Source organism: Aquarana catesbeiana, linkage group LG02 (genome assembly GCF_042186555.1).
Source record: "Aquarana catesbeiana isolate 2022-GZ linkage group LG02, ASM4218655v1, whole genome shotgun sequence".
Taxonomy (NCBI): Eukaryota; Metazoa; Chordata; class Amphibia; order Anura; family Ranidae; genus Aquarana; species Aquarana catesbeiana.
The window spans coordinates 214,294,001-214,316,083 of NC_133325.1; positions in this window are offsets into that span (position 1 = coordinate 214,294,001).

Below are 22,083 nucleotides of genomic sequence, written 5' to 3' on the forward strand. Positions count from 1 at the left end.
AATACTTTCTATATAATTCTCCTCCTTCTTTTTTCTCACTGTTGTTGCCAGGTGTTTCCCTACCTTGTTCCCCCTCTGGTACACGTTTTTAAGATATCTATTTCTACTTTTCCAGGCATCTTCTGCTATTACTTCCCTCAGTTCATCCCTCTTTATCATTAGTTCTGTAAGTACTTCCTTTTCCTCTTTCCCACTGGCTTTGTGTGTTTGTTCTAATTGGTGTATTTTTACTATAAGATCTTCTATCTTTTTTCTTCTTTCTCTCTTCTCCCCTGCGCTGATCGAAATTAAGACCCTCCTTATATAAGCTTTAAAAGTTTCCCATATTATTATCCCTGGAATCTCTTCTGATTCATTATTGTGAAAGAATTTGTCTATCTCTAGCTGGATTCTCTCCACAATACTATCCTTCTCAAGTAGTTTTTCATTTAACCTCCATGTGAAGGGGATCTTCTGTAGGCCCTCTAGTCTTACTGTTATTGTTACGGGTGCATGGTCTGATAGGGTCATAATCTCTATCCTCGATCCCGCTATTGAATCCAACAAACTATGATCTACCAACCAGTAATCCAGCCTTGAATAGGTCCCATGGACCGGGGAAAAAAAAGTGTAGTCCCTTTCCTTAGGGTGCTGCCCTCTCCAAACATCTACTAAGTGGTTATCATATAATTTCCGCCTGAGACCCAATAATTGTTTATTTGCTTCCCCGCCTATTCCAGATGACCTATCCAAGGCTGGGTCCATACACAAGTTGAAATCTCCTGCAAGTATCACTTCCCCCTCGCTGAATTCCACCAGCCTATTCAGGGTCCGGGAGAGGTATCCAATCGGGTCTTTATTTGGACAGTAAATGTTAGCCATTGTGTAAATCTTACCCCCAAGTTCTATTTTAATAAAAAGAAATCGCCCCTCTATATCCACCCTCCTATCCAATATTATAATTTTCGTCCGTTGTGCGAACCCGATAGCTACTCCCTTCGCCCTTTTGGATGGTGAATCACAATATATCCAGGTAGGGTAATTCCTTGTATCAAGCTTAATACCTTCCTCTTGAACCAGATGTGTCTCCTGTAAAAAAATGATATCTGCACCATATCTCTGTATCTCTTTTAACACCATACTTCTCTTCCCAGGGGAATTTAGGCCTTTTACATTATACGATAAACATTTAACTTCCATTATTATTACTCTTTAAACTTGCTCCCATTGCTCTCAAAGATCCACCACCTTTCTCCCTTTTGTCTTAAGGACCCTGTCCGGGAATTGAACAACAACCAACAGAAAAAGGAGAGAAACCAAAAAGCAAAAAAAAGGAAACATAGGAAGGAGTATCTGCAGTGATTCCCACCCCCCCTCCCCCCTCCTCCCCACTCTCCCCCTCCCCTCTCACCCCCCCTCTTCCCCTCCTCCCACCCCCCCTCTTCCCCTCTTCCCCCCACCCCCCCTGTCAACTCCTGACCTTGGGACCGTGGCATCTAGTAAACTTTTCACGATGCCTTCGATCCCCCGTGCACTAGGGTTGATCTCTTCCAGTGGGGGTGGATTAGTTCTCCACCCTCCCCTCCATTATTATGGGCCAGGGCGGATGTAGGACATTAATCTATTCCGACAACTATTAACCTATTGCCCCCTTTCTTAAGCTCCTCTCTCCCTCCGAGCCACCGCCCCCCCACCCCCCCCTCCGTCAGCCAAACACCTCACCTGGAATTAGGGGAACCTCAATATTCAAGTTTCTACAAAAGTCCTGTAAGTTCTCAAGTTGATTTAGTCTCCAACTTCTCCCCTCTTTTGTTACCACCAACGCCAGAGGATATCCCCAACTGTATTTCAGGTTTGCCCTCCTCAGGACTTCAGTGTCTTCTTCTTGCTAGAGTTCTGGCTGAAAGATCCGAGAAGATCTGTATATTGCTGTTATTATACTTCACTGGTTGGGCTCCTCTCAAACTTTTCCAGATTTTATCCTTATCCTCATACTGATGGAATCTCACTATGATGTCTCTTGGTATCTCCTCTTTCATATTTGGGGGTTTTCTCACCCTATGGACCAGGTCCACTTTTAAATCCTCTTCTTTATCTCTGTCTAAAAGTGGGTTGAAAATCTCCTTCATTATGGCAAACAGATCTTCCCCTCTTTTCTCTGGTATTGCTCTAATCCTTAGATTCTGTCTTCTATTTTGATTTTCCTGTTCCTCCAGTTTCAGAAGTAACTCCTGCTGACCAGTCTGGAGGTTTTTGATTTGGGTTTTTAATTCCTCAATCTTGACTGTGTGATGTTCAGTAACCTCTTCCACCACTTCCACCCTTTTCAAGAGATGTCCCAAATCTAACCTTATATTAAGGACATCTGCCTTTAGTACTTTTTCTAATTTCCCAAACATTTCTTGGATCTCCATTTTCGTTGGTAATACCCCTATGCTTGGTTCAGAACTTAAGTTCAGATCGTGCTCCGGAGAAGTATCACCTCTAGAGGTCCCTCCTACCGCCCCTTTATTTTTCAGAGGATCTTTCTTTTTATCCTTAGTGCTTTGCTGTTTATTATCCATACTTGGACTTTTCATTTGAGGGTCATTTAAGTATTTTTGTATATTACTGGTATTTAAACTGTCTCTTGGTTTTTTAAGTTCCGCTACTTTATCGGAGTGGCTTTTCATATTCTTTTCCCCCTCTTCTCAGCTCCCCTCTGCTTCGCCTTTCTTCTTGCACTTTTAATTTCTGTTTCTTTTGAGCCTCTCTGTTATCTCCCCTCGTGTGACCCCCCACGTGGTATACAGAACATACTTTCCCCGGAAATACAGTTCAGTCCAAAAGTAGTCCTACCTTAGGTCACTTTACATTCGGGGGTCACCGGGATGACAAACGGAATTGCCTCTGCTGCTTGGCTGGCGGGGTGTCCTTGCTCAGAATTGGCTCCGGGTTCTGTCGATATTTTGCTGTGAAGCTGCTTTAACAGGCTGAATTGCAGTGTTCTCTGTGCTGTTTCTGGGACTGTGTTTGACCGCACTGCCTCCTCCGGCCGCCGCTTTGATATCCAAGCTGCTGTCTCTGTGCCTGGAGGCTATGCAGATCAAATACGCTGACAAAATGGGGTGAAGGAAAGCCCCGGATAAACCCCGGTGCTCACGGGGGACTTGCTGGGGGGAGGCCGCGGACCAGGGGGGTTCCTCGCTAGACTGAACTCCGGGGGCACGTCACCATAACCTGGAGCGCTCGTCCCTGCTGGGCGGAAAAGAAAGCTTCTCACCGCCTAAACTGCTGCTCTCCGTAGGTCCTTCCCTTCGGGTTCGGGTCTCCTGCTTCCGGCTGCGGTATGGTGCGGTGTTTACCGGGGACAGCGCTGGCTCTCACCCCCTGCTGTCTCTCCGTCCTTCATTGCTGCACGTCAGAACCATTGCTTACTCCTCCACCCCGCTGAAAGGCCCCTCCCCTACACCTGTGCACCTCTCATCCCCTCCCCCGACATCAGCCTGAACCTCTGAGGAATTACAAACAGGTGCTTACATGTTTTGAGTTACAGAGGAGGTCTAGGGCTAGAATGATTTTTCTCACTCTAACGTTCGCGGCGACAGCTCACATGCGTGGTTTTCATATGTGGGCGGGACGTACGTATGCGTTCGCTTCTGCGTGCGAGCACATGGGGACAGGGGCACTTTAAAAAAAAAAATTATTGTTAATTTTACTTAAAAAAATTTAATTTGACACTTTTTAAAAAAAAAAAATGTTTGATCACTTTTATTCCTATTACAAGGAATGTAAACCTCCCTTGTAATAGGAATATGGCATGATCGGACCTATTTACAGTGAGATATGGGGTCAATTCCCCACATCTAACCTCTAGGCTGGGAGGTTAGATTACATTAACATTGCGCCCAGCCTCCGACGATCATAAAGACTTCGGCGACCATCTGGTCCACCGGAAATCTCTATGGTGGACATCTGCACTGGCGAATCTGTTCTCCGGCTCACCGATCACAGAGGTGAGTCGGTAGAAGCACCGGAGAGCGGCAGGGGGGGCGTCCCCTCCTGCCGCCCGTAAGAACGATCAAGCGGCTGACCTCAGTTTTTGATTTGTTTCCCAATTTCCAAAGAGAATAAAAAAAGAATAGAAAATAAAGAAATAGAATAGAAAAAAATATATACTAGAATAGAAAAGAAAATAACAAAAATAAAAGAATAGAAGAATAAAAACAGAACAAAATTGAATAGAAAATAATAGAATAGTATAGAAAAAAAACAATAGAATAGAATAGAAAGAATATAACCATCTTCCTATTTTAATCTATTAATTTCTATTCTATTTAAATTGATTATATTTGAATTTCTGGAAATGGTTCTACTCTATTGTTTTTTTAATTCTATTCTTTTTCTATTAGGTTTGTTTATGCTATTTTAATCTTTTCTATTCTATTATTTTATTTTCTATTCTAGTCTTTTCTATTTAAATGTATTCTGTTTGAATTTTGGTTAAATTGTTATAATATTTCTTTTCTATTTTATTGTTTTTATTAATTCTAGTCTTTTCTTTTCTATAGTCTGTCTATAGTTTTTTTCTATTATATTATTTTCTACTATACTCTTTTCTTATGTACTTAAATTCAAATTTATTTTATTGGAAATTTGAATTTCAGAAGTTGGTTATATTCTATTTTATTTTATTTTATTTTTTTTATTCTAGTCTGCTCAATTCTATTCATTTCTATTCTATTCTATTTTATTATTTTATTTTCTATTCTATTTTACTATATTATAGTATATTCTTTTATTTTCTGTTATATTCTTTTCTATTTTCTCTTCTATTATTCTCTTTGAATCGATTTGAATCGATTCAAATTTGAGTTTTGTTCAATTTTTTTTCCTTATTTCGGATTCGTTTACATGTGGTACTATTGTAAAAATGAAAAATGTGTCTGAATTCCAATTCGGAACAAAATGAACTGCACATGTCTACTGTTTGTCAGGTGTGAAGCTAACCTGGCTTGGATGCACCAAGAAGGGTAAGCATTTCACCAACCTAGAGGCAATGGTGGTAATAACTGAGGATAACATATTTATTGGCTGAGAATCGGAGGCGACAGCAGAATTGAAAAGATTAGTCAGGTGGGGTGAGATAAGGTCATCAATTTTTTTTATATCTTGTTTGTGTAACCATCTTCGCCTGGGGATTTATAGAGATGTAGCAAGGTCCCAGGCCTCCTTTGAGCTAATAAGAACATCCAGGGCCAGGGATAGCGGACATCCTTCTGTATGTAGTGGGTTGTGAGGCATGGAGGGTGCAGAGTAGTTAAAGTTATTGGGCGCCAGACACTTCTTGGATGCAAAATAACATTTATTTCTCTTAACAAACCTCTTTGGGGGAGAGAGGGTTTGGAACAGGATACCCTTAGGTATGAGGACAGCCATGCAGGGAAAGGCATCCGGCAAGACGCCACATCTGCATGTGCAGGAATGCTGTCTCCTATGGCAACAGTCTTTAACAGTTCCTAACACAAAGCTTAACCATTCCTTTCTATTCCACTACAATCACTCCTTGTAGTTATTTAGCCCACTGAGCTCCCAATCTCTCACTAGACCCGCTGATTCACTGCCACTGAATCCCTTGAGCTCCTCCAATCTTCACGGTAGTATCTTCCTCAAGCGTCAACTCTGCTTCTCTGCTGGGTCCCTAGCTTGGCACTCAAGATACCTCTCAAGCTTCACCCCCGTTGACCTGCTTGGTCCCTGGCTTGACACACAAGGCTGATCTGCAAGCGTCACCTCTGCTGGCTGTGTCCCTGGCTTGATACCCACTGAAGTTTCCAGATTCTTCACCGTCCCCAGTTGGTGAGAATGCTGCTCCACTACTTGCTTCAGTTACTCACTGTGGTCCCTGGTAATTAGGTGGATAGTCCCTTACTGGCGACAGCTTCCCTTCTACCTCCGACCCCTTCTACCTACCTCCCCGGCCAGCAGAACCGTCACTTTTGGTTGGACTGCAAGCTGCAGTCCCAACCCTGCACTGCTCTCTTGCTTCTGGATAGGCCCTTAGACAGTCTAGCAGCCAGATGTGCCCAGGATAGGCCCAATCTCCAGCCTAGCAGCCCGGGCAATACAATACATGTCCACCCAGACAGCCGTTGAGATGGCACAGAACATAGATCACCTGACTCCACCTGAATATATAGGCTCTCCCAGCAGGCCAAGGGATTCAAGAAAACCCCTTCCCATTGGCTGAGATACCCCCATTTACCCATAACCTAAGCTTGCATTGCCCTTGTCATATCTAGTACCACCAAGTACCTGGGTACCTAGTGGTAGAAGAGAAAAGTGCAACAAGGCCAAACTTAAAGAGAAATCAATAGATCTCTAACAATCAACCAGGGTAATTATTCCTGGAAAGTAAATTTGTGAGGAGCAACTCCAGGGTGCTACAGAGGGGAAGGGTTTTGATAGCTTGAATGATTTCCTTATCTGTGAAGGGTTGAGAAAGTAGGTCTAGCTGAACAGGAGTAACAGAAGGAATATCAAGTGATGTTAAGAAGTTCTGTATAATTGAGTCTGTTGGTTTAGGTATATTTGGGTCATTGGCCAGATTGTACAGTGAGGAGTAATAATTGCTACATGAATTCGCTATATCCTGCGGGTTGGTCAGAAGCTGCTTGGAGATAGGGTGATAGAGGGACGCTCTTTTGCATTTAGAGCATTGAGCTTCAACCTGTCTAGCCAGTAAGGCCCCTGCTTTATTACCCAAGGCATAGTAGTTTGCTTTAGCTAGTTTGATGTTATTCTCATATTTGTAGAGTAGGCATGAGCAGAGTTTTTGCCTCCATTCAAGGAGTTCATTAGATAACTTATGAGAGGGGGCTTTTTGGTTCTCTAACTGGGCAATTTGAGATGAAATCGCTTCAATTTGCTGAGAGCTTTGTTTTTTTTAGCTCTGCTATGTAGCTTAATAAGGATCCCATGCATTTATATGTGGACCACAGTACAAACCAAACAGTTTCTGGATGGTCATTAAGTTAAAAAAAGGAGTGGTGTTCAACAGCAATACATTTTTGGAGGTTACCGGGATCTGCCATGAGGGAAGCATTGAGTCTCCATAGGCAAAGTAGTCCTGAGTGTCAGTCTCCTATAGTTATGGAGACAGGTGCATGGCCAGTCCAGGAGATGGTACCTATTGTCGACTCTCACTTCCTGAAGTGTGAATTTATCGACAATTAAAAGTCAATGCGGGAGTATGACAACTGTAATGGGGAAAAATAGAAGAAATCATTTTCTGATTTGTGTTGGCATCTCCACACATCGAACTGTAGCACGGTGGGGTCGGGTTGATGGAATCACCACCCATGATGACTTTTCCTTTTTGGATTTGCTGTACTTGCATAGTCATTTGAAGAAACGTAATTGTTGCTTATTCGGGCCATAGATGTTGACCAAGGTGTAAGTGGTACGGTTGATGTCACAGATTAAAATTAGGCAGCGGCCTTGAGGGTCTGTGATAGACTGGTGTATCTTGAATTGAAGAGAGTCTCGGATAGCCCTGAGAACTCTGTTTTTTTTCTTTGGACCTGAGGCTAAGAAGATATGGTAGTATTTTTTAGGGCAAATGTAGGGGTTTTTGAGGATGCAAAGTGGGTTTCCTGTACTAGCAGGATGTCAGCCTTTTGGTTGTTGGCTTCTGTAAGTAGTGCAAATCTTTTCTGGGGGAAGTTTAAACCCCTCACATTATTTTAAAGTCATAGCGAAGTATGAGTTGTAAGGTGGATGGGCCCTCTGAAGGGCAAACAGTCAAAAGTCAGAGAGATGAGTCAGGGTGGTCTGTCCTTATGTGAAGTAGGCACAGACAGGCTACTGGTAGGCCAGCAAGGAGAAGGGTAGAGTTCAACTTGATTGGAGAATTAATGAGGTGTAGTAGCTGGTGCAGGGAATAGATAGAGGTCAGTAAAAATGGAGAGCTTGAAGAAAACATGGGCTCAATGAGCTGTAACTACTGCAAACAACTAATGAGGGGGATATGGTCCACTGTTCATCAAGCAGATCAGGGACCACACGGTCAGACAGGCGGTAGTGCGTGAGCAGTGCTGCAAGTACCCAGCTAACAGGCAGGATAAGTGCAGAAAAAAGGGGTATATTGTGCAGCATCAGGCATCTTGGTAGGCTCCTCCAGTTTCCATATGGGCAGAAAGGTGATCAGAGGGGTTAGGTACTTCTTCTGGGATAATGTGTCCATGCCAAAGAAGTTTGAGACACGCAGGAAGGGTTCTCACAATGTGGGTTTTATTGTAGTGGGAAAACCATTTACAGAGAAATTTAAGATTTTGAAGAGCCTTGGTAATGATAGCAAGTTGTCTGCGATTTTTCATAGTTGCCTTTGAGAGGTCAACGTAAAGAGCGACCGCAGAAAAAGGGTCAGGCAGTCTTGGGGTGCGTTTATCTGCATACATGACTCATTCTTTAACTGTACAAAAGTGTATACGGGCTAGCTCTTCTCTGGGTGCAAAAGCTGGGATAAGTGGGGGCTTGGGGAGTCTATGCTCCCTGTCAATTTCTAGATCATAGTCGGTTAATTCAGGAATCAAAATGCGCAAGGACTGCAAAAATTGTACCAGATCAGATTGTTGGACCAGTTCTGGAATATTGCAGAACTTCATGTTGTTGCACCTGGAGCGGTCCTCCAGGTCTGCTAACTTGAGTTTAATTAGTTGGAGTTCGTCTTCATGGTCTGCAAACCCATCCACCAGGTCATAATGGGCAGTATACATATCCATACCTCCCAACATTTTGAGATGGGAATGAGGGACACTTACTAGCAAATGTATGCAGGCATAGGACACGCCCCCTGCCACATCCCCTTAAAGGAGAATTAACCCAAAAAAAGTTAATTAAATCCATAAGTACTTTTTTTACCACCACTATTCCTTTATATTGGCTTTTAAAATGTACAAATGCAACAATTTATAAATTGGATGAAAGGTTTAGCACTGGGAAACACTTTTTGAAAGATAAAAAGTGCATTTTATATACAACTATATAGATCAGACCAAAATGAGGGACAAATGAGGAGGAATGAGGGACAGGGGTATTGCTCCAAATCAGGGACAGTCCCTAGAAATTAGGGACAGTTGGGAGGTATGCATATCTTTCATTTTAGTCTCTATAAAAGTAATACACTGAACATGCTATTTAACAGAGCCAGCTAGAAAGGATACTACAGCAGATAAATCTGTGTATAAGGTTTGTCTCAGAGAGAGCAGCATATTTTTCATTGTGTGCTCTGACAGTGGCTGGTCTGAGGCAGAGTCTCACACTGATAATAGTTGAGAAGGGAGAGAGAACATCCAGTGAGCTGTGATTGCCTGCTCTGGCTCTTCTGTTCTTAGCCTGGATTTTGCAGGACTGGCAGTAGAGGGAGCATTAGGGGAGAGCACTCACCATTTGTCCCAGGGTATTCAGATAAATCTAGCTGTGTGAGGCTCTGCCTAGAAGGAGGAGATGAGAGCCACAAGTGCCATCTTGGCTGCTCACTAGGGCAGAGGAGGAGAAGAATTTTTGGCGGTTTAATGTCCTTCCTCTGCTTGACATGGTACCCAGAAGGTGCAGGGTGTCCGATCCAAGGCACAGGTGGGAGATATATTTTTTAACACAGCTGTGGAGTCACTTTTAGCTGGGTATGCTCTGGAGCTTCGGAATCAAGCAGCCATTCACACACGCCAGCAAGCATGCCCCTCCTCTGGACTCGATCTTATCAATATCTTTTTGTAAATGAGGTCTCCAGAACTAGACACAGTGGGCTCCATTTGCAGAACCAGATCCCATTCAGTGTGTAGGTGTCTATACACATTTTCCCTAAATACCACATGCGGTCCTAAAACTGTCAATTCACTATACTTTTCTGCAGTATTTACTGTAAAACACTGAAACCGCTCAGTAAATGCCGCATGAACAGGCCTTAAACTCAATTCACAGAAGGAAATAAATAGTTAAATGCATGTGGCAATTAAGTAGTGTTCGAGGCATGTGGTATTTAAGCAATGTGTAATGGTGGTTAAGGAGCAGGTGGCCGCCGACATCCTTAACAACAGTAACTATCATGGTTGTTAAAAAGCAGGCGGCCGCCGCATCCTTGACAACCAATTAGTCATCAGCTGTCAGCAGGGTTCCCCACTGACAGCTGAATGTAATGAAAATAATTACCAGCATTAAAAAAAAAAATCAAGGAAAAAACGGTGTGGGGTCCCCCCAATGCATACTTGGCCCTTTGGGTCTGGTATGGATTTTGAGGGGAACCCCCATGCAAAAAAAATTTTAAAAATGACCTGGGCCCCCCCAAAATCCATACCAGACCTTTATCCGAGCATGCAGCCTGGAGGGATAGATGAGCAAGGGCCTCCTCTCCTGATTCATACCAGGCCACTTGCCCTCAACATATGGAGGATGCTTTGGGGCAGGGGGGCTCTTCTCCCCCAAAACATCTTGTCCCAATGTTGATGGGGACAAAAGCCTCTTCCCCACCACCCTAGCCGGTGGTTGTTAGGGTTGTTAGGGTCTGTGGGTGGGTGGAATTATAGGAAAAACTAAATTGTAGTCATAACATTAATTTTCTAGAAATAGCTAAGAACTTAAAAGATCATTTTACAGATAGATGCTACAGCTAGAAGTCCTTAAAAAAGGCCTACAGAAACACCCTTGATAACTCCTGGGAATTACTGCTCTTCCATGGAGAACCCTACCTTGCGAACAGAATATACGGCCCATCACAAAATATAACAATCAACACAATACAACCAGACATATTTTGAAAATCATTCGCATCTCCTGAGAGATGACCCAATACTCAATTAATTCATAGACCCAGAACCACATATTACTTTCAAAAGTGAACAATCTTTAAAAGATGTGTTGGTATTGAGTAATTTCTTGAAGGAGAAGGATGGGTGACTCTTGTGGATCCCTTCGACGAGGCTTACACCGATGTGGGACATGCACATACTGCCAATATATAAAACAAGGAAAAATTTTGTAATTCCCCAGTAGGGAGAATCCTGAGATAAATCATTTTATAAACTGTAAAACTATTGCAATAGTTTACCTCCTCACATGTGGGTGTGGGGGGTTTTACGTGGGAAAAAAATAAACTTAGTTTTTGTAAACGCATAAGAGATCAAGTAACAGAGATACATAGTTACATAGGGTGTCACCAAAAAACCAATACCCAGACATTTTGTGGAACATCACGACTATAAAACTGACTCCCTATATTTTCAAGCACTAGCAAGAGTCCACCCACCAAAAAGAGGAGGGGACTGACAATAAAATCCTATAGATAGAGGCCAAATGGATTTTTAGATTGCAGGCGACCAAACCACCAGGATTAAATCAGTTTTGGCCAACTATATTGGTACTAGAGGGAATTTCTTAGGTAAACCCTACTCTTTGAATCACACATATTATAACTGATTCCTGCGGGGCACGCTGTGATCACCGTGTCACTGACAGCTGATCACATGATCAAAACAAAAGCTCTGTGATCGTTTTTTGTTCTCCTCACGTTGACAGCGCGAGGAGAAAAAAAAAAGTTGATCATCGGCTTATCTGCAAGGGACATCGGTCCCAAAGAGGAACAGGCAACTCTGCCTCATATGTGCCACCAGTACCCCCTGCCAGTGCCACCTGCCATTGCCAGCTGACAGTGCCCACAGTGCCCACGATTGCCACCTATCAATGCCCACGAGTGCCACCTATCAATGCCCACAAGTGGTGCCAATCAGTGTAACCATTTAGTGCCCATTATTGCCACCCATCAGTGCCCATCACTGCCACCCATCAGTGCCCATCAGTGCCGTCTCATAAGCGTACATCAATGAAGGAGAAAAATTACCTTTTTTAAAATTTTATAACAAAATAAAAAAAAAATAAATAAAATTTGGTCTTTTTACAAAAATAAAAACAACATCAAAGGTGATCAAATACCACGAAAAGAAAGCTCTATTTGTGGGAAAAAAAATGATAAAAATTTAATTTGGGTACAGTGTTGTATGACAGCGCAATTGTCATTCAAAGTCAGCGCTGAAAGCTGAAAATTGGTCTGGATAGGAGGGGGGTTTAAGTGCCCAGTAAGCAAGTGGTTAAAATCTGGTGGGTTGCCAGCTTTATTTACAAGTGGTTCGCAAAGTCAAAAAAAATAAACAAAAATAGTAAAATAAATCCTTGCCATCTGGTGAAAGAAAAAGATTGCCAGTAAAAAATATGTCTGTGATGCTTGGCCGAGACCATCCGAGTGCCTGCTACAGTGTGTTTGGACTGTGCTGGCAGTATGTCATGTGAAGTCATGGTGCAAAGGAACAGAGCAGCCGGAGCCTTATGTGCAGGTCTGTGGAACGGGAGGAACCAAACCGGGAGTGGACTGAAGGGACCACCTGGCATGGAGGGAGAGGGTCACTGTGACTCAGGAGGGGATGTGTCATGTTGGTGAGGTGCCATCATCATCTGTGCTGCCGCACACTGCTGTCAGTGTCACTGTGAGAGTCACAGTTTCATTTCGTGTGTGTGCCGCCCATTCTAATTTCTTGCCCTCGCGATTCCTGTCTCTGAGCTACTTATTTACTAAATTGAAAATAAAATAAGAAATATGTTTTTGCCTTAATATCTACCTTAGATCACTTTGCTAATTGCATATTGTACTTGTTTGTAGCCTAAAAACTGAATTTTGCACTTCAAATTGTCATTTTGTAACTTTTGGATATGCCAGTAAAACTTGGCTGTGCCAGTAAATTTTGGGTGTTGTGTCAGTAAATTTCAGTCTGGCAGGTGGGCAACACTGGTGTGGGGCTGGTCCCCGTCACCCACAAAACATGAGGTAAAGAAAACCTTCTTTTTCAATCCAAACAAACAGAGCTCCTCTCTCTTAGATTCCCTTCTGAGTCTCAGGCCAGAGCCCTTCTGTGCTCTCTTCCTGGTCATTTAAAGACCACCTGAGCATGGACTCAAGTGGACCACAACACCTGGACTAGAACCAAGCCTGCCACAGAGGCTGGAAAAACCTGGGCCAGATTCCGGTTCAGTCTCTTACACTAGAACGAATGCGAGGTGAAATATACCGATTATTGATGACCTCACCTCGCATATGGTAACATATCCTCCCCCTCTGCTCAAGCCCCTGCAGCTGAGCAATTGTCCCAAGCATACAGTGCATGCGGGAGAGGGCATCTGCATTGTTTTGGAGCTTGCCCGGCTTATGCTCTACTGTAAACTTAAAGGGCTGTAAAGCCAGGAACCACCTTGTCACATGGCCATTTTTCTCCCTGTTGTCACACATCCACTTTAGGGGAGCATGGTTGGTGACCAGCTTAAATTACCTCCCCAACAAGTAATACTCCAGGGAGTCTAAGGCCCATTTAATAGCGAGACACTCTTTTTCGACAATGGCATAGTTTTTTTCCGTGCTTGTTCAGTTTCTGGCTAAGGTACACAGCCGGGTGCTCCTAACCATCTCTGTTCTGGGATAGTACAGCCCCCAGGCCCACCTCAGAGGCATCCGTCTGTACCACAAACTCCTTTGTGAAGTCCAAGGTCACTAGCACTGGTAGTACACAAAGGGCCTGCTTTAATTTCTGAAACGCCTCCTCGGCTTCAGGATTCCATTAAGCATGACCGACCCTCTACCCTTCATCAGGTCGATCAGAGGGGTGGCAAAGTTTGGTATAAACCGTCTGTAATACCCCATAATGCCCAGGAAGGCCCCAACTTGTTTTTTGTTTACTGGTTAGGGCCATTTTCGAATTGCCTCAACCTTATTGGTCTGAGGCTTAAACAGTCCCCAGCCAATAATGTACCCAAGGTATTTGGCCTCCTCCAGGCCTATGGCACATTTTTTTGGGGTTGGCCGTGAGCCCTGCTTCTCTAAGGGAATCTACCACTGCTTGTACTCGGGGCAGGTGCTATTCCTAATCTGGGCTGTGGATGACCACATCGTCCAAAATAGCAGCTGCATACGGGCGTTGTGGTCTCAAGGTTTTGTACATAATTTCCTGGAACAATGCAGGAGCTCCATGCAGACCAAAAGGCATCTGCTTGTACTGAAACAAGCCCTCAGGAGTGGAAAAGGTAGTCTTCTCCTTCATTTCCTAAAGTCATTACAAGACCTGATAGTGCCATCAAGTTTTGGGACCAGCACTCTGGGGCTCGACCGTTCACTGTGGGACTCTTCTATCACGTCCAACTCTAACATATTTTTGATTTCCTTCGCGACTGCCTCTCGCCTGGCCTCTGGGATTCTATATGGCTTTACATTTATGCAAACCCCTGGTTCCGTCATGCTGGATCACGTTGGTCAGTCCAGGTAAGGGGGAGAGAAGTCTCTATTTTTGTATACAAACGCCCTTATGTCTCTTTGTGCCACAGACAGGGAATCCGTTATGGGGACGTCAGGTGTCACCGGTACCCGGTCTGTTGGAGGTGGAGATGCGGCCAGTAAAGTCTCTCTGTCCTTCCAGGGCTTTAAGAGATTCACATGATAAATTTGGTGTGGTGTCCTTTTCCCTGGCTGGTAGACTTTACAGTTTACCTCCCCCACCCTTTCAACAACCTCAAAGGGACCCTGCCACTTACTTAGGAACTTACTTTCCACCGTGGGAACCAGTACCAACATTCTGTCCCCGGGGCTGAAAGTACGGACCTTGGCACCCCAATCATAGACTCTCCTCTAGGCCTCCTGGGCTCGCTCCATATGTTCCCATACCAGGGGCAGGACAGCTGCAATTCGATCCTGCATTAAGGAGGCATGCTCTATGATGCTTCTATATGAGGTGGCCTCTCCTTCCCATGTTTCCAGACATCTATTAGCCCCTGGGATGTCTACCATACAAGAGCTCAATGGGGGAATAGCCTGTGGATGCCTGAGGAACCTCACATATGGCAAACATGAGATACGGTAGCAAAAATTCCCAGTTTCTCCCATCTTTGTTGACCACCATTTTCAGCATACTTTTCAAAGTTTTATTAAATCTTTTGACCAGACTATCCGTGTGGGGGTGGTAGACAGAGGTATGGAGATGGGAGAGTTTGTACAACTTACACAGTTCCTTGTAACCCTGGACATAAATGGGGTGCCCTGATCAGTTAAGATCTTTGTTGGGATCCCCACTTGACTAAACACCTGGACTAACTCCTTGGCGATAGCCTTAGCCAAGGTGTTACGCAAGGGAATGGCCTCAAGATAGCGTGTCGCATAGTCCAGGATTACCAAAATATATTGGTGACCCGGGCAGACTTCACTACTGGCCCAACCAGGTCCACGGTCCACGGGGCCTCGATTATTGGTAGAGGAACAAGGGGACTGTGAAAATGTGGCGACCGTGCTGACATTTGGCACTCGGGGCGCGAGTCACAGTACTCCCTGACATCGGTATACAATCCGGGCCAGCAAAATCTCTGGGCGATTCTCTCCCTGGTCTTTTCTATACCGAGATGTTGCCCCATTACATGACCATGGGCCAGGTCTAGCACCACCCTACGTAAGGGTTTGGAAACCAGTAGCTGTTCTACCTCTTCCTATTCCCATTTTACCACCTGATACAGTAAGTTGTTTTTAAGGGCCATGTAGGGGGGGGGACACCCCCCAGTTAGGATCCACCGGTTCTCCATCAACCATCTTAATGTTTTCTCTGGCTTTCATGAGGGTGGCATCTCGGAGTTGCTCAGTGCAGAAATCCTCTCTCCTGACCTCTAAGTCGGGTACCACATTCTGGCTACTCTCACTGTCAGGGTCAGAGGTGCTCTCCTGTTTGTTACCCTTGGGCTGGGAGCTAGTTTCCAGGTCCTCTGGCTCCCCAGCCATGACAGGGAAAGGAAAAGGATCTCCGGCTTCCTCGATCCCAACAGCAACCCCTTCCCTTTGGCAAAAAAGGGTCTGGTGAGAGTTCCTGTGCTTCCCCAGCAGGGGAAGCTCTATCTACCAGCCTCCCTTTGCTCTCCATAAATTCCAAAAAAGGGAAAATCTCTCCCCACTAAAGCTTCCTGAAGCAGTGAAGGTATCACCCCCACTGAATGTGTTACAACCTCAACCACCGCTGTCTGGTAGTCCCGTGTGTCCCCATGGATGCAATAGTACTGGGGTTTAGTTTTGTGGGGTTTACACAATCATTCCTGATTAGGGTCACCACACTACCAGAGTCTAGTAGGGCTTTGAGTGACTTCCCATCCACTAAAATAACACACATTTGTTTTTCAATGTGAGTCTGACATGATGCATTACAGGGAACCTGTGCAAACAGAGAAATACTTCTTTTCATATAAGCATAATCACATTGCATATGTTCATCATTTATAGGACAGCTTGCAGCAATATGCCCTAATGCATGGCAACAAAAACATTATATGCACTACCCCCAGTCCTCTTAACGGTCCCAAAGACCTTCCTGGCTTCTTTGGCCAGTCTCCAGGTCTATGATCCACAGTCTCATTATCTGTAACAACAGTCTTATCTAACTTCCCCATGCTCTTGAACCCTGGAACAGTCTTACCAGAACCGCTGGGTGAACTTGCACCCCTAGACACATCAAAGTGGGGCGTAGACTGGTTCACCAAGTCCTCAGTAGCACTATACCTCTCCACTAGGTCCATCAATTGGGCTGCAGTTTTGGGGTCACCCTGTCCGATCCACTTCCTCAGAGCAGCAGGAAGCGCAGGCAGATACCGGTCCATTACCACACGCTTCACGATCTGAGGGCCTGTCAAGGCCTCTGACTGCAACCACTTCCTGGTGAGGTGGACCAGGTCGAACATCTGAGAACGGGGTGGCTTGTTGCTGGAGTAGGACCACTGATGCACACACTGGCCCCGGATTGCCATGGTGATGCCCAAGCGTGCGAGTGTCTCTGTCTTCAGAGTCTCATAATCCTGGTCCTTATCTGGTTCCAGGTAAAAATAGGCTTTTTGAGGTTCTCCCATCAGAAATGGGGCCAATAGACCCGCCCACTGTTCTTTTGGCCATCCTTCACAGACAGCGACTCTCTCAAAAGTCGCAAGGTATGCCTCGACATCATCGGCAGGTGTCATCTTTTGCAGGTGGTTGGAGGCACGTACCATCTTTGGATTCAATGGCACAGGAGGTGTGAAACCCTTTTTCATCTCCTGCTGGGCCGCCTGTTGTGCTGCAGTGACCTCCCGTTGTGCTGCAGCGGCCTCTGTGACTTGGCGGTTGGTTTCCCGCTGAGCTTCATTGGCCTGTAGCAGGGTCTTTAACATTTCCTCCATCTTCAGAAAGTGCCCGCTGAGTCCACCACGTGTGGGAGATTAGCTTGTGGGGATCACCTTTTCTCCAAATGAAGGCCAGCCTGCAGGCAATTTCTTTAAAATCTGGCGGGTTCCCAGCTTTATTTACAAGTGGTTTGCAAAGTCAAAATAATAAATAAAAATAGTAAAGTAAATCGTTGCCATCTGGCGCTAAACTAAACAGTAGACTGCTCTCTATACTATGTGGGGGGACCTGTCACCCACAAAACATGAGGTAAAGCAAACCTTCTTTTTCAATCCAAACAAAGAGAGCTCCTCTCGCTCAGATTACCTTCTGAGTCTCAGGCCAGAGCCCTTCTGTGCTCTCTTCCTGGTCATTTAAAGTCCACCTGAGCATGGACTCAAGTGGACCACAATACCTGGACTGGAACCAAGCTTGCCACAGAGGCTGGAAAAACCCAGGCTGGATTCCGGTTCAGTCTCTTACACTAGAACGAATGCGAGGTGAAATATACCAATTTGAATCTAGTGAAATACTGTGCCAACCCCAATAGTGAGCAGCCAACACAACAATAAGACTAATTGTGAACAAATGTGTAAATAAAAATGCAGCGCTAAAAATAAGTGAACGTGACACACCTTATGAAAGGGGCTATATAATCAGAAAATATATATAGTGATCCGTTTCTCATAGCATGAGACATGTAATAAAAAGACAAACACAGTACTAATTTCAAATGTGAATGAAAGCAGACATATGATAGTCCATGAAACATCCAAAGTAAGCAGTGATGAATGAAAACAAACTGTTGCTATAGATGTCAGACAGCCTCTTATGTAGATGTATGGATAATGGATAAATACACCTGGGAGTGCCTTTACCATCCAAGAAATTGGGGAGAGAAAGGGGTACTCTTACCAAAAGTAGTGGATCCAGCTCACCGTACGGTGGTGGATCTGCCAGGCATGGAACCGGAGATCTGTAGTCAGGCTGCCAGGATGAGCCATACGATCGCCTCCTCTGTAGTCGGATAGAAATCCAAATTACTGCTAATTTCATGTTATCACATTTATGTTTGAGGTCACACATGAGTTCATTTTTGAGCATTTATATAAGATACTGAGGTTCCATTTAGTCACTATACCACATTACCCTTGCTAATAATTTTTACTATAGTGTTGCGACTTCTTTGTGACTTACCATCGCATGAGGTCTTTTATATTTATTTTGTGTTCTTCACTATGAGAAACAGACCACTATATATATTTTCTGATTATATAGCCCCTTTCATAAGGTGTGTCACGTTCACTTATTTTTAGCGCTACACTTTTATTTACAAATATACCGATTATCGATGACCTCACCTCACATACCGTCACAATGTGTATACGTGTAATGCCATTTCAACTCTCTTTCATTTATATGATCAATTATATATACATGTATACATGTGTGTGCAGTGCTATCTTAGTCTCTCTCTTCATTGATAGGTGGCATTTGCCTGGCCTGTGTCTTCCCAGCTTATTATGGGACAGGGGACACTTTCTTTGGTTCACCCCAGGGTTGTTTTTGGACCGTCCACATCCCATAACCTGAATGCCCCGGTTTCTGGAACACACAGTGTTATCGGAAATGGTGCGATTCATTTCTGTGTTGCTTCCATGACGTGCTTCCAGGCCATGGAACGCACAGTATCCATGACAGAGGTGGCTCTAGGCTTTGTTAGGCCTTATGTCGCCTACACACGACCGGACTTTCCGTCAGAATAGACTCCGACGGACTTTCCGACGGAGTTCTGACGGAGTTCCGACGGAGTTCCAACAGAGTTCCGCTGAAACGGACTTGCCTACACACGATCACACCAAAGTCCGACCGTTTAGAACGCGATTACGTACAAGACTAGAGAAAGGAAGTTCAATAGCCAGTAGCCAATAGCTGCCCTTGTATCGTCTTTGGTCCATCGGAATAGCATACAGACGAGCGGTTTTCCCGATAGAAACTGTTTCCGTTGGAAAGATTTGAAACGTGTTCTATTTCTAGGTCCATCAGAATTTTAGAAAGAAAAAGTCCGATGTACGCTGATGAGGTGGCACTGATGGGCACCAATAGGTAGCAGTGAAGGGCACTGATAGGTGGCAGTGATGGGCACTGATGGGTGGCAATAATGGGCATTGATCGGTTACACTAATAGGCAGCACTGCTAGGTGGCACTGATTGACACCACTGGTGGGCATTGATAGGTGGCACTTGTGGGCATTGATAGGTGGCACTTGTGGGCATTGATAGGTGGCACTCATGGGCATTGATAGGTGGCACTGGTGGGCACTGTGGGCACTGTCAGGTGGCAATGGCAGGTGGCACTGGCAGGGGGTACTGGTGGCACATATGAGGCAGAATTGCCTCTTCCTCTTCGGGACCGATGTCCCTTGCCGATGATCTGCTTTTTTTTTCTCCTCGTGCTGTCAGCGTGAGGAGAAAAAAAAACGATCACAGAGCTTTTGTTTTGATCATTTGATCTGCTGTCATTGGCTGACAGCTGATCACATGGTAAGGGGCCGGGACTGGCCCCTTACTCAGATCGGTGATCACCCGAGTCTCAGTGACTCGATGATCACAGCACGCTCCGCACATGCCCTGCAGGGCGCGTACACAGGGGAGGCCATCATATGACGGCCTCCTGGAAATTCAGGTCCGCGCTGTGGCCATCATTCAGCTATAGCGTGGATGTCAAGCGGTTAAAGTGCTGGTGTCAGTGTCCTCTATCTCAACTCTGGCGTCTCTCTCAGCACTGGCATCTGCCTGCTCTCAGTGCTGGTGTTGGGGCACTCTATCTCAGTACAGTGTGTCTTGGAGCTGGTGTCAGTGTCCTCACATGCTGGTGTCAGGGTGCTCTATCTCTGTGTCATGGTACTCTTTCTTAGTGCACCCTGTCTTGGTGCTGGAGTCACTGTCCTCTATCTCAATGCTGATGTCAGTGCTAGCATGCTCTCAGTGCTGGTGTCAGTGTTCTCTATCTCAGTGCTGATGTCATCGCAATCTTTCTCAGTGCACTCTGTCTTGGTGCTGGAGTCAGTTTCCTATCTCGGCGGGTGTCAGTGCTCTGTCTCTCTTGGTGCTTGTGGCAGTGCACACTCTCTTAGTGCTGGTGTCAGTGCTCTGTCCCACATAGAGCTCCTTGAATTTGGCCTCATGGAAGAGAAGGGGCTGTGCAAGTTTCATCACCTCAGAGGTCTCATCTTCCCCGTCAGGCAGAAGTAGGTCCCCCGGGACTCCCTGTAGGGGGAAGAGCTCCCGGTGGGAGATAGCCACTAGAGAAGTAGAACATGAGCAGTACCATTGCAGAATGAAGAGCGCCTTGCCCATCATGGCTGAGGATCAGCACTGGACTGAGCTGGGATCTCCCAACCCTCGCAGCAAAGACCTGGGTGGCCGAGGATGAGGGTGGAGTGGAGGGGGGTCAGGGGGACCTGGACTGTTAATCACGGGTGGGCACACTGGGACACTGGCAGAGGATTGAGCAGACCTGACTGTTTAGGATCTCCATATAAGCAGGAGGTGATGACTTTGAAATCTGTACACAGAGAACTGATATACAGAGAATGGTGATGATTGCGCTGTTCTCTCCATCAGTACTGAAGGGTTAATGATATTTCTACTGTCTGTTCTGTAAAATTTCATGTTATTCCTATTATATTCCTATTATCTGAGGTTGACTTAGAATGTGTTTTCTTGTTAGATATTTTTTTACTAATAAGATTAGAATGGCTGTAATGGCTATATTGTTTTGGAACACTTTGCCATGACATTTTGATATATACCTCTCTCACTAAAAATATAATGACATTGCACATTATCGGGAGATAGGCACTTATTATTAGAAATGTTATTCCGTTCCTCTGTAATCAAGCTTTGAATGTATTTGTAACCCATCCTACTTTGATATTGTATAAAACAGGCACTCACCCATAATAAAATCGAGCATATTTTGAAACTCAGTCATGGGTGTCAATCTGTGTTACCGAGATCTTGTGTGGGAATTATCCAGGTGTCTGGTTCAGTCCCATACAGGATGGTGGCAGCATCGTGAAATGCAAGATTATTAAAGGTGAGTAAATTGTACCTGATTTTTTTGGCGCATTCTATCACCTTTGCTCTGGTCAGTTTGCAATAAGAGGGAATAGGTAGGTTGGCTAAAAGGGGCAAGGTTTGTTGGGTACGGATCAAAGATCTGTTATAGCTGTTTTAGCACAGATCAGACATTTGTTTAAGACTTGTTAACGGGTCAAATTGCTGACCTATTAATGGGTCAGGTTAACAAATTTGGTTGCCCTCTGCATTAAGACCTGTTAACAGGTCAGGTTAACCACTTGGCGAGCATCCGCCGCAGTTATACTGCGGCAGAATGGCACAGGCAGGCAAATCGCCATCATGCTATGTCGGGCGTGCGGCCAGCTGCCCCTCCGTGTTGGCCGTGACGATCAGATACAATCAGGCCGATCGATCCCCAGGCCCAGGCAATGAAATCTGGCCTGGACCTGGTGATCGGTCCTGACAAATGAGATCCTTCCCCTGTCGTGTTATGCCCTGTACATACGATAGGATTTTCCGATGGAAAATGTATGATAGAACTTTGTTGTCGGAAATTCCGACCGTGTGTAGGCTCCATCACATATTTTCCATAGGAATTTCCGACACACAAAGTTTGAGAGCTTGCTATAAAATTTTCCAACAACAGAATCCATTGTCGAAAATTCTGATCGTGTGTACACAAATCTGACGCACAAAGTTCCACGCATGCTCAGAATAAATTAAGAAATGAAAGCTATTGGCTACTGCCCCATTTATAGTTCCGACGTACGTGTTTTACGTCACCGCGT